We start from the raw sequence: 12,833 nt of genomic DNA on the forward strand, positions 1-12,833 counted from the left end.
AAACGGACTGAGCTTTCGCTGCATTAACGGCGCGTTCTCTCAGAGACGACGGTGGATATAATGGTATAGCAACTATCTTAATTTACGCTTAATATTTCTCTTGTGGACTTATTATTGACAGTGAAACAATTAGAAGAATATTTCTTGTTAAACAAGTTTGAAGTTGCTTGTGATTTTCACAGATGGCAGAGTTTCACAGATGCTTCGTGAACTAAAGACTTTTATTAGGCCTAGGCGGCCTATATAATTTTATTGATATTATTATCATAATTAATATTTTGTAATTGTATTGTTTTTAGTGTTATTAGTGTCATTAAATATTTTGTTAATGTGCTATGGAAACAAAATACTGACAAACAACGATGCCGCGTCTTCATCTTGGCTCTGTATAAGAATGATGCGTCTGTTAAAACAAGCACTCTTGACAATTTGTGAATGGATCACCTTGCAATTAAATTTCGTTGTGGGATGTAGTTTTTTTAGTCTGTTTTAAAAACATTTTCTTTGAGGAGTCCTCATACGCGCGCGTCGGTGATGTCGCAAGTGATTATGTGGTGATGTCACAAGTGTGGTTGTGGTGATGTCGTTATGAATTTGGGCAAGGCAAATATAATTGTAGTTCCTAATTAATTTAATAACTATACTAGCTTCATAATAATAATAATGATTTAATACATTAATGGGAAAACGAGCCAATTATCGTATTGATATCGTCAAAGGCATCTGCCATCGGCGATATCTCTGTCTATCGTCGATACACGATACTATCGTCTATCGGCACAACCCTAACTATTACTACTGTGTAGGCTTTTGTATAGTGAAAATAACCCATAGCACTAGGAAAACGAAAATGATGGTTCGGTATGTACTTCGGTTTTGAAGTCACGGTTTGGAATGTTTTCGGTACAGCGGTGGAATTTTTTTTATTAAATAGTGGTTTATTGAACAACATCTCCATTACTTATGTAACCTTGATTCCCTGAGATAGCGGGAACGAGTATTGTGTCTTTGGTAGACAATATGGGGGAAACTCCTTTTCTCTGAATTGAAAAAAATGCATAACACTACAGCGATCTGAGCGTGCCTATTGGCCAGTCAGTGGGAACTACATGAACCCATGGTGAAGCAGCATGTCTGCGCGAGCCAATCGTGGTGCATCCTGGCAAGAGAGCGCAGAGCCCGCCGAAAGGGGCAGGGCATCATTCTGCTTATAAAAGAAGCTCATTTTTCGCCATAGGAATCAGGTTTAATTTGACTGAAGCGATGAATGCCAGTCATGTAGCGACATAGCACAGCCATCTATGCAATACTCGTTCTCGTTGTCTCAGCGAACCAAGGTTACGTAATTAACTGAGACATTCTCTTTTGAAACATTTACATGTATTGCGAATTTGCTGGACGCTATGGGGAACCAGTCCAATCACACCGTGCTATTTGAGCAGAACGACATGTTCTAGCCTTAGCCATGGACGCTTGGGTAAGGGTCCCTAGGTGGTAGGGCTGGAGAAGGGCAAGTTAAGCCCAGGAAAAAAAAGGGGGCTCGGACTGTGGTCAGAGAGGAGCCCTTTGGTTCACCGAAACATACAAAGAGCTGCTCTGACTGTCTGAAATGGACAGAGCGCTGTATATATACTCTTAAGGCCCGGACAGGGCAAGTGAAGTTGACGCTTGTGTTCTGAATCGATGTGATGGATCTGCCATGAGCCTTAGCAAATCACACACAAAAAAATTGTCCTTCACCACTAAATGGAGAAATTGTAGGTCTTCTATTGTGACAGTTTTATTAAATCTTGCTTGCGCAAGATAAAAAGTGATCAAGCCTCATTAGAGAGAAAAAAGGCAAAAAATTGTAACAGTTAAAGGGGACATATCATGCTAAATCCACTTTTTTAGCCCTTAAATGCATTTAGTTGTATATTTGGAGTGTTTAGAAGTACAGAAAAGTTGAAATTATTCTCTTCAGGTGCTTCGTTGATATCTTTATATTCTGTTTTGGTCATATTTTTCAACCTGTTCCGATTTTTCTGTTATCTATGACGTTTTTTTAACTATTACGTCACAGTATTTGCAGCGGAACTGCCAAATAAGGACATTGACTTCCGGCCCAACACTTCTAGCAATCCGCCATATTTATTTCTCGCTGCAATTTTGTAGTCCAAGCTAAAGGATGCAGAAGTTACGAGAGGGTAAGTTAAAATGTTCGGTTGTTGGATGTAGTAACCCACACGCTTCATTACACCGTCTAATGTAGATGAACTGCCGCGCTTGTGACAGGGCGTATGTTTAACTGAAAGAACGAGCAGAGAGAGACCCGGTCGCGCGCGCTCTCTCTCTCTCTCTTCGGAGCCAGGCGAAAGTGTAAACAAGACTTCACCGTCTCCAAACTAGGCGCTGTCTTGCTGTCTCTCCCTCGCACATATTAATCAAAATAAATCGACACAGTTGTAAAAGGTTGGAAGACCAAAGTTTCATGTGTAAATACAGTAACACACCATTGCGATACATCCATGAAGACGTTGTTCTGCAGGTTCGTCGTCTTCATTTTCATCTCGCTCCGGCTCCGACTCTGGCTCGAACATGTAAGACTGGCTGGACAAGTCTTCCGTTGTTGACATTTTGTTAATAACGTGTGAATAAAAAGTTTCTGTCCCGCTAGATAATCGTATCTCTGCTATCAAACTACAAAAATGGCCGAACGGGGTGGAGTTGAACCTCTGCAAACTGGAGAGGGGGCGGGGTATGAAGTGTCTCAATTGTATTTAAAGAGACCGCACCAAAACGAGTTGCTCTCAGACGCACATCAGAAAAGGGGTAGAAAAGGGGCCTGTGGAGCTATAATAATGAGGAATTCAGACCCAAGCATTGCAGTTCCGCTTTATATAGACTACAAATGTATGATTTATATGTAAAAAGGAACGATTTAAAAGCATGATATGTCTCCTTTAAAAAAAGAAGAGTATCCAGTATTTAAAAAGGACATAATTGGGCTTGGGCGTAGACGCGCGTTGAATTCTTACTCCTGCATCTTTTTATTCTATAACTGGCTTAAAACCCCACAAATTCACTACCAATTGGACAATATTGTTGTCGTACACAGATTTGTATCGAATTATGGCAGCCAAATCAGCAAAACAAGGCAAAAAGGATCAGAAAGTTGAGGCGTGTGGTGATGACGGTAGAGATATTAGCATGGCAGCCATCGCTAACCTTCTGGAAGAACACTGGGCTTCTCTTTTTGCAGACTTTAAAACCACTGTTTTGACACTTGAGGTAAAACTGGACCAAATTCAAGCTACCGTGACGGAATGCGCCTCGAAGATTGCTCCTCTTGAGACCCACGCAAATTCACAGGATGAGTGCACTTACGCCTTAGAAACTACCTGTACTATGTTAACAGAGAGCAACCCTAAACTTTTTGCCAAAGTTGTGGATCTGTTATCCACTGGCCTGTTATCGTCCGGCTTCACAAGTTGCTGTCTGAACTTTACAAACTAGGCCAAAAACAGTGCTGTTGTTCCCGGCCAGGCTCACTATCGTAATGAATGAGGGAAACAGGAGAAGACTTGAATTGGTCGCTGAAGCAAAGTACTACATTGTATCTTTACATTCTTTTGAGGACTTTGAGGGATATCTTTGAGGCCACAATTGTTTGTTTTTTTCGTCCTTCTTTTTCTTCTTTTTTTCTTTTCTTTTTCTTCTTCTTCATCTCTATCCCTCCTCTTTTTGGTTACTATATCCTCTTTTCCTGTTGCAGAAGGCCGTATGGTTTCAAGCCACCTCAACCCTATACAGTAGGTAGTCAACCAGAATGCCTATTACCACCGCACTAGCTGGTGTGGCAAAAATAAACCAGTTGCATTTCAAAGTCGTTCATGAAATGACCGCCAGGTGGTGCAAAGGGACATTTTGCAAAACAGCAGCAATTGCCGCATTTTGAAACATAAGTTGGGCTAATGTCAATTAACAGTAAGAATGAAATACTAGAACTATGGTAATTTCCAAATAAGCCTACAACAAACGTGAAAAAAAAAAAAAAAGAGCTATTGACATTTGCTGTACAATAATGAAACAACCTAAGATTTGGTGGAGTTGAAACTGCATGTTGTAAGAATTTTATTATTAAATAAAGAAAGAAAATTTGGTTATTTTTGTTTAAACAAATAATGCATACATACAAACAGTAACACTTTAGAATACTGTTCCGTCATTAATGAATAACTACACAGGAACAAATGAGTACCGTATTTTCCGGACTATAAGTCGCTCCGGAGTATAAGTCGCATCAGTCAGAAAATGCGTCATGAAGAGGAAAAAAACATATATAAGTCGCACTGGAGTATAAATCGCATTTATTTAGAAATTTATTTCACAAAATCCAAGACCAAGAACAGACATTTAATCTGGAAAGGCAAGTTATTTAACTACACAGTAGCACACAGAACAACAGGCTGAGTAGGTGTCCGGTATGTTAACGCAACACATTAACAGTTATTCAGCTACACAATAGCATAAAGAACATATACCTGGGAGGCTGAATAGGCTAAATTAACATAAGCCAGGGAGTCCAACAAGCAAGTTACCAGTAAACAAGTTCACCAAGCTCCCGCAATCTCATTCCACATCACTGAATCCATTGAATTTTCTTCATATGGTGTCGCTTCTGAATAACTCCGCCAACTAGAGCGCCCTCTCGCGGCTGTAGACGGTAATGTTTTCTCTTGGTTCATCTCCGTCTGAATTAATTTTGATATATAAGTCGCACCTGAATATAAGTCGCAGGACCAGCCAAACTATGAAAAAAAGTGCGACTTATAGTCCGGAAAATACGGTAATACACTTTCTTTAAATTTTTTTTAATTAACATCTTTACAATTAACATGTTAGTTACTGCTATTAACTAGCAAGAAACTATGATTAACGAAGTAGTAGTGCTTAGTTGAGTGTGGTAGTTCACTATTAGCTAATCAGAAACTACTATTCTTTTTTAAACCTCCTAGAGAACTACTAAGAACTACTACATACAGGTTCAAAATTAACATGAATACTGTATAATGTACAATTAGTTGAGCTAATTTATATTCCTTTTTTTTATTTTTTATGTTGCAGCGCTAGATTTTGGTACTGTCTTCCAGTGTTAGGACAGACCAGGTTCGATGTCATTACAATGCTCTGTGGCTGAATGAATGTAATACATAACACAATCAAGGTTTTCCTGTGTTGTTATTTTTTTCGGCCGATACGCAACTGATATTGCAAACTGTATGTTGAAGCAAATCGTATTATGTTTATCTCACTTTCCACACTTTAAAAGCTGTAAATATCAGAGGTGGAGGTCAAATTGAGTTACGTGACTGCACGAGAATTTAAAGATTTCTAATAAATGAAGAAAACTACTTGACTTTGAGAACGAATACTCTAAATTAAATCAGTGTCTATGCATGACTCGACAATGACTTTATAAGAATTGTAATTAAACTTTAAATAAATTAAAGTTAATAAAAAATGATTGCGACAAACTGCGCGCCACGGAAGCAGCGGCACCGGCGCCTCTGATCAGAGTCTACGTGCTGCATGACGCTGTGCAAGCACAAAACAATACATGACAGAGTAGAGGACAATCTACAAATATTGTTTGTTTGGATTTAAACACTTCGAAATGGACCATATTCCTAAAAAGAATTTTGGTGTATGCACAATTTGCAACCCGGACATGGTATGCAACGGTCTGTTATGGATAATTTATCATAATATTTAGAGATTATGAAGATATTTGATGTTGAGTTTTCTTGCTGTCTGAAACATAGAATAGATGGTGTTTTTCTTCAAATATCTTGTAGTTTTGCAATGTTGTGTGGCACAATCTGGCTAATTTCTTGAATTTTGTGTCAAGCAAAGTGAACAATATGAGTCTCAAATTAAGTGTGTACTGTATATGTTTTCTATGAAGATAAAAGTTAATGGCAACTTTTCTGTTGTGACTTAAGTCTTTATATGAAGAAAGTGTAGCTCTTGCTTTTTTAGGAATAAACTTTGTAATGAGTGGGGAAAACTGCTACTTTTAACCAGACAAATGGACTAAGACATTTAATGAATCTTCCTATTTCACAGGAACCCTACAGGAGCCAATGTTTGCAGTCTGTTGCCGGAGCATTGTGGAATGCAAAGTGTGTGTGCTGCAATGGCATGAAAATTCTACCCAGTGTCTTAAATGTAGACAAGAGTGTGCCAATGTCTATGAAGTCACATGCCTTTCTGATGCATTGTCTGTTCTGAGATACATAGTTTCTGTTGACTAAACTCCAAACAAATTTGTTAAAGGAACACTCCACCGTTTTTTGAAATAGGGCTTATTCACCTTCTTTCCTACATTTAGATAGGTGGGCAAATGCATTTTTGTCTCAGTGCATGCATTGTTTTAGTTTGACAGGGTCGGCGCTAGCTTAGCTTAGCATAATGAATGGAATCCTTTGTTGCCAGCTAGCATGTCCTGAGTAAAAGTGATATAAAAAAAAACCCCCCCACCTAATTACTTCTTGTGGCCTGCGTATTCACAACAAGTACAAATAGTGATGCAGATTAACACTAGGCGATTTCCTAGGCAGATATTGACTTGGGACTATATTAGGGGGAAGCATAGGCGAAGCACTGCTACTTGGGCGCAGAGATATCTCGCCCAAGTAGCAGTGCTTCACCTGTGCTTCCCCCTAATATAGTCCTTAATATATAAGTCAAAATCTGCCTAGGAAGTCGCCTAGTGTTAATCTGCATAGCTATTTGTACTCATTGTGAATACGCAGGCCACAAGAAGTAATTAGGTGTTTTTTATTTATTTTTTATATCACTTTTACTCAGGACATGCTAGCTGGCAACAAAGGATTCCATTCATTATGCTAAGCTAAGCTAGCGCCGACCCTGTCAAACTAAAACAATGCATGCACGGAGACAAAAATGCATTTGCCCACCTATCTAAATGTAGGAAAGAAGGTGAATAAGCCCTATTTCAAAAAACGGTGGAGCGTTCCTTTAAAGGTCCCATTGCATGGATTATTTTATTATTTTAGAATGTTTCCTGGGGTGCCTTTATAATGTTAGTATGTTTTTTAGATCAAAATTTGTTATAATTTAGAAATAAAAGGCATTTTTCCTAGCCTGATTTTAGCCTCTGATTTGAACACTCTGTTTGAAGGGGCGTGTCTGCTGTGAGACTTCAGTGTAAACGCCCACTGCTGTGAGACTTCAGTGTAAGCCTGTTGATCACGTGAATGAAGATCTTATCATTGCAACGCAGTTTCTGCACTCTCATGATTTCACCAATGCAAACATGATGTACGTACAGTAAGAGCTTCGTTGTGCAGTGTAACAGCGTCACTGATTTCATAACGAGTTTTGGCAAGTGTCCAGATAAACTTGCGCTGTGTGATTGACAGCTTGGGTGACTGGAAAGTGATTGTTCTTTGATCGCTATCTGTATATTAATCACAGTTTAAGTAAGATTATTTTCATCCTACTAAGAGAAACGATGTGAAGTTGATCGTTTAGTCACTGGCTTGATTTACTGATGCATAAACAGTATTGAACGACTTTGAGAGAAAGATTATCTGTCTGAACTTGAACAATTACACATCAGACATTCACATAACCCACTGGTTCTTCAGAGGCTCGGATGAAGGAACTAAAAAAATACCTTTGTGTTCATTTGTACATCCAAACACTGAGCAACTGCCATGCTTCGCTCGTTTGCAAGCCATGATGTCTCTCGAAGAAAAATTATTCGGACGATGATTCGGCTGCGCAGTTCCACCTGGCCTTAAACATGGGCTGGCATATGCAAATTTTTGGAGGCGTACATATTAATGATCCCGACTGTTGCGTCACAGTCGGTGTTATGTGGAGATTCGCCTATTTTTCAGGGGTGTTTTTCAAAAACGAGATTTAAATAAGAAGGAGAAAACAATGGTGTTTGAGACTCACTGTATGTCATGTCCATGTACTGAACTCTTGTTATTTAACTATGCCGAGATAAATTCAATTTCAAATTCTTGGGCACCTTTAAGGTTTTTGCTGCTTTTTCTGTTATTTATGGTTCATGTTGTGTATCTACTGGTTGTGTTGATAAGATCCAGCAGAGCTTGTTTGAAGTACAATAAGTCACCATTCACAGTATGGTTGTAACATATAGAAATATCGGGGTGCAGTTCAGCAAAGTGGTGTTCCACACATGCTTTTTGTCTCCCTGAAGAAAAGGGATCATTTCCAAACACAGAATGTCTGCTTAGTGAAGCGTGTAATTCTGCCTCATAAAGGTCAGCACAGTTCCTCTGAGATTTTCTTCAGGCATCCACCCTCTGCCAAAACATTGGGAATACTTTTGCCTAGAGTAACAAAGTTAACAGTTGAGGTCAAATTGACAGTTCTTATATCCTTAAAGTATCAGTATCCTTAAAGACTATTGCCTTTTTAATAATAAAATGGTTCTTTCAGTTTACATGGAATCCTGTGTTAATTCCAAGCTTGCAAAACTCTGCTGATGCCAAGGTGACACAGCTGGCATGTGAAGTTGGAGACACAGTATCTGACAAGGTTGTCCTCCATGTCCAACAATTCCTGGTCCACTAGCTCTACAAGTGCTGTCTTGAGTGGATAATTAACCCTATCATTTATCTCTGGCCACATCCTTTCAACTGTGTGGATCTGTGACCATAAAAAAAACAGAAGAATGTTAAGTAGTTACAGTCTGCTGACAAATGTTTTATTTTTATTTATATAAATAAAACCACATGACCAGCTTTTGTAATAATTGTACAGGAGATCCTCAAATGTCTTCATTGTAAAAATGTCTCTTGAATGCAGTCACAATCACCAATGTGTATGATTTCTAGGACATGAAGGAATATTCTGAACAGAGGGCAGTTTAACTGGAGTGTAATGCTATCCTTTAGTCTATGTAAACTTTTGAACACAACAGTGCCTCTTTATTAAATGCCCACAGCATATTAAACATGCTCTTAATTTCCCACAGCATTTACGCAGGCTCAGATAACCCCACTGCTTAAGAAACCCACTCTAAATCCAGCACATCTGGAAAATTACAGACCAGTATCTCTTCTTCCATTCGTCGTGAAAACACTTGAACGAGTTGTTTTCAACCAGATCTCTTCCTTCCTTACACAGAACAACCTCTTGGGCAACAATCAGTCTGGTTTCAAAAGTGGACACTCAACTGATACTGCTCTGCTTTCAGTAATTGAAGCTCTGAGACTGGCAAGAGCAGCATCCAAATCCTCAGATCTCATCCTGCTGGATCTGTCTGCTGCCTTTGACACAGTTAACCACCAGATCCTCCTGTCAATCCTAAAGATGAAGGGCATCTCGGGAACCGCACTCCAATGGTTCAAGTCTTACCTCTCAGTTAGGTCCTTTAGGGTGTCGTGGAGGGGTGTGGTGTCTAAGACCCAACATCTAGCTACTGGAGTGCCTCAGGGCTCAGTGCTTGGACCACTTCTCTATCTACATGACATCACTAGGATCTGTGATTCAGAAACATGTTTTTTCCTTTCACTGCTACGCTTATGACGCTAAACTCTACCTCTCATTCCAGCCTGACGATCCAATGGTAGCTGATTTTATCTCAGCCTGCCTGATAGACATTTCTGGCTGGATGAAGGACCACCACCTTCAACTAAACCTTGCGAAGACAGAGCTACTTGTGGTCCCAGCCAACCCAACACTACACCATCACAACTTCACCATTCAGCTAGGCTCGTCATCCATAACTCCATCAAGGTTAGCCAGCTGGCTAGGAACCTTGGAGTTGTAGTTGATGATCAATTGAACTTCACAGGCCACATTGCTAACACTGCCCGGTCATGTAGATTTGCCTTGCACAACATAAGGAGGATCAGGCCCTTCCTATCAGAGCATGCTGCACAACTCCTTGTCCAAGCGCTTTTTCTATCCAGACTGGAATATTGTAATGCTCTCCTGGATGGTCTCCCAGCTTGCTCTGTCAAACCTCTGCAACTGATCCAGAATGCCGCAGCTAGAGTGGTCTTTAACGAGCCGAAGAGAGCACGTCACTCCTCTCCTCACAAAATTGCAATGGTTGCCAGTTGCCGCTCACATCAAATTCAAGTCACTGATGTTTGCTTACAGAACAACCACTGGCTCTGCTCCCTTTTACCTAAACTCATTTCTTCATACAGAAACTTGTGCTCTGCAAGCGAAAGACGTCTTGTGATACCGTCTCAGAGAGGCACAAAATCTCTTTCTCAGACCTTTACCATGACTGTTCCCTGCTGGTGGAATGATCTGCCTAACTCAACCAGAGCTGCTGAGTCCATAGCCACTTTCAAGAAACGTCTGAGACGCATCTTTTTCGGCAGCACTTGATCCAGTAATACTAACACTTTCTCTTCTATTCTAATTTTTTTTTATAAAATAATAATAATAATAATAATTAAATGCACTGTGAAATGTGGGGTTAATAATTAATAATAAATACAACTGAAAATGAAAAATACATGAAATTTACTCACCTGTAAACATCCTCATAAATTAAAAGATGATTCTTTATTGGCATAGATGAAAAATAAACAATTTTGCTGCTAAATCCATCTATTACCAGGACATGTGTTGCTCCAAGCATTGCCAGTTTTTCATTCTGGTCAATGTGCAATTTATGGCCCATGCATTCAGGGTTATGTGCACCCTGATCACACAGTTAAGAATGTGTTTTATAATGTTTGTATACATCCATTATAATACATTAAGGACATGGGGCCTCATTTATAAAATGGTGCATATAAGCACATATTTGAACGTAGAGTGTGCATATGCTAAAATCCACAGCAACGTTTTTATAAAAATGGGTCTTTGATGTGGAAAAGTGCTTAGCAAGGTAAGCTTAGTAAAGGTCTGAGCAGACGTTTTCTGTGCGTACACTTGTTCTATGAATTACTTGTACCTACGCACATTTGTGAAATGATCGTAAGATCAAATTTAGGATGATTTCTACCCGTTATAAATGAGGACCCAGGACCTGACACTATAGAAGCAGAGGTGTCTCAGCCTAAACGGATTTATTGTCCGATAATAAATCGCCAAAAAAATCTGCCAAATAAATAAGTAGCCTACATTAAATATTTTAGTTATTTTGTGATAAAAGACCATAAAGCAGTTGATAATAAACTGGTGGTACAAGAAAACTCACTGTAGCCTATTTAAACACGCACACACAGAGAGAGAAAGAGAGAGAAAGCGACTTACATGACATCGCGCTTCATGGTATGTATGTTGGATGGTCCTCAAAAGTCGACCCACTGTGCCCTCACCCCGCTCTTATCCCATTTGCTGACAGGTACCCTGTCATAAGTTTTCTGCCAAATGTTGGCCCGGTCTTAAGACACAAATAAAAGTAGGTCTATGTTTAATACAAATATGTCCGCTGCAGTAATGAGCAGTTTTTATTTAAATTTTTTAATTTTAGCAGTAATAGTAATTGTCCTTACCTCACTTATGGCATAACTACTGCCAGCTCTAAATGGGAGTCCGACACTTGTCCTCTTCTTACAGTGTTGTTCAGCGCACAGAATCTTCGGACACTCATTGCAGAAAAACCCCGTCCAGCACCACGTTGAACTAGATTGTCTGAGATCTCTGTTTTACTTCCTTTAGGTTACTTTTAGAATGAAAATATTGTGCATTTTAGGGCATTCATCATATGGTATTATGAGATTTTAATTACTACATTTCTAATGATTAAACTAAAAAAATAACAAAAGTAATTTTCTCTTTTTTTGTGTGTGTTCAGAAACAATAAAATGGTGTTTCCTATTTTTTCTGCTTTCAATATTAAAATGAAAAACGAATGAATGCAATGTACACGGACCATGTAGCCAACCTTGACTTCTTTTGGGAAAAAAAAAAAATGTTTATTGTACGTTAGCAAGTTTATATTTTATTCATATATTCAATTAAGGCTAATTGCTGAGCCATAATTTAGGTTAACTCATTTAATCAAAAGCCTATACAAATAAGCTACATTTAACAAAATCATTGAAGTAGTTGGCTTAATACCACAGCTTTTTAACTAACTTGGCTATTTAAATTTGCTGCCTCTTAAGTTGCGACAAATGTTTTAAATCATAAATCTAACCCCTGCCTAATTAAACTGAGAGGCTATAGGCTACTACAGAACAATGATAATAAAAACTATTTACATCAGATACAAACTCATTTATTAACAACTTAGCAAACAACTAATTGGCAACTTCACACACAAAAAAACGATTTAATGACAGATCGAAAGACTAGTACCAGTGACAACCATTAATCACAAAAACCATGAACACTTAATCAATGTTGTTTTAAATTTTAGATGCAGATTAAAATAAAGAAGAAAAAAAATAGAACATATCGTAAAAAGTGCAGAAAACATACATAGACTAGGCTAAATTACAATATAACAATAGACTTTACCAGAAACAGGCCTATGCATTGTTGAACTAGTCATAACTTTTTTGTAACATATTAGCTACTCAACTCAATTATTAGCTACTGCCGTCCTGAACGCGCTTCGGCACCTTCGCCAGCCTACCCACCTTCAGCAGCCTCACCAGCCTCCCCACCTTCACCATTCATCGCAATCAATGCAATATCATCTTTCCATAATTCTTCATTCTGCTCATTTTTAGTAGTTGGGTGGATTATGCAAGTGATGAGGGAGTCATCGTTGATGGAATCCATTGAGGAACATTTCCTTAATGGGTCTGAATTTGAAATGACCAAGTCGTTGGGTGAATAGTTTATGCCGTACCTGTCCAAGTAAGTTGTCA

Source organism: Abramis brama, assembly GCF_963993115.1.
Source record: "Abramis brama genome assembly, chromosome: 4".
Taxonomy (NCBI): Eukaryota; Metazoa; Chordata; class Actinopteri; order Cypriniformes; family Leuciscidae; genus Abramis; species Abramis brama.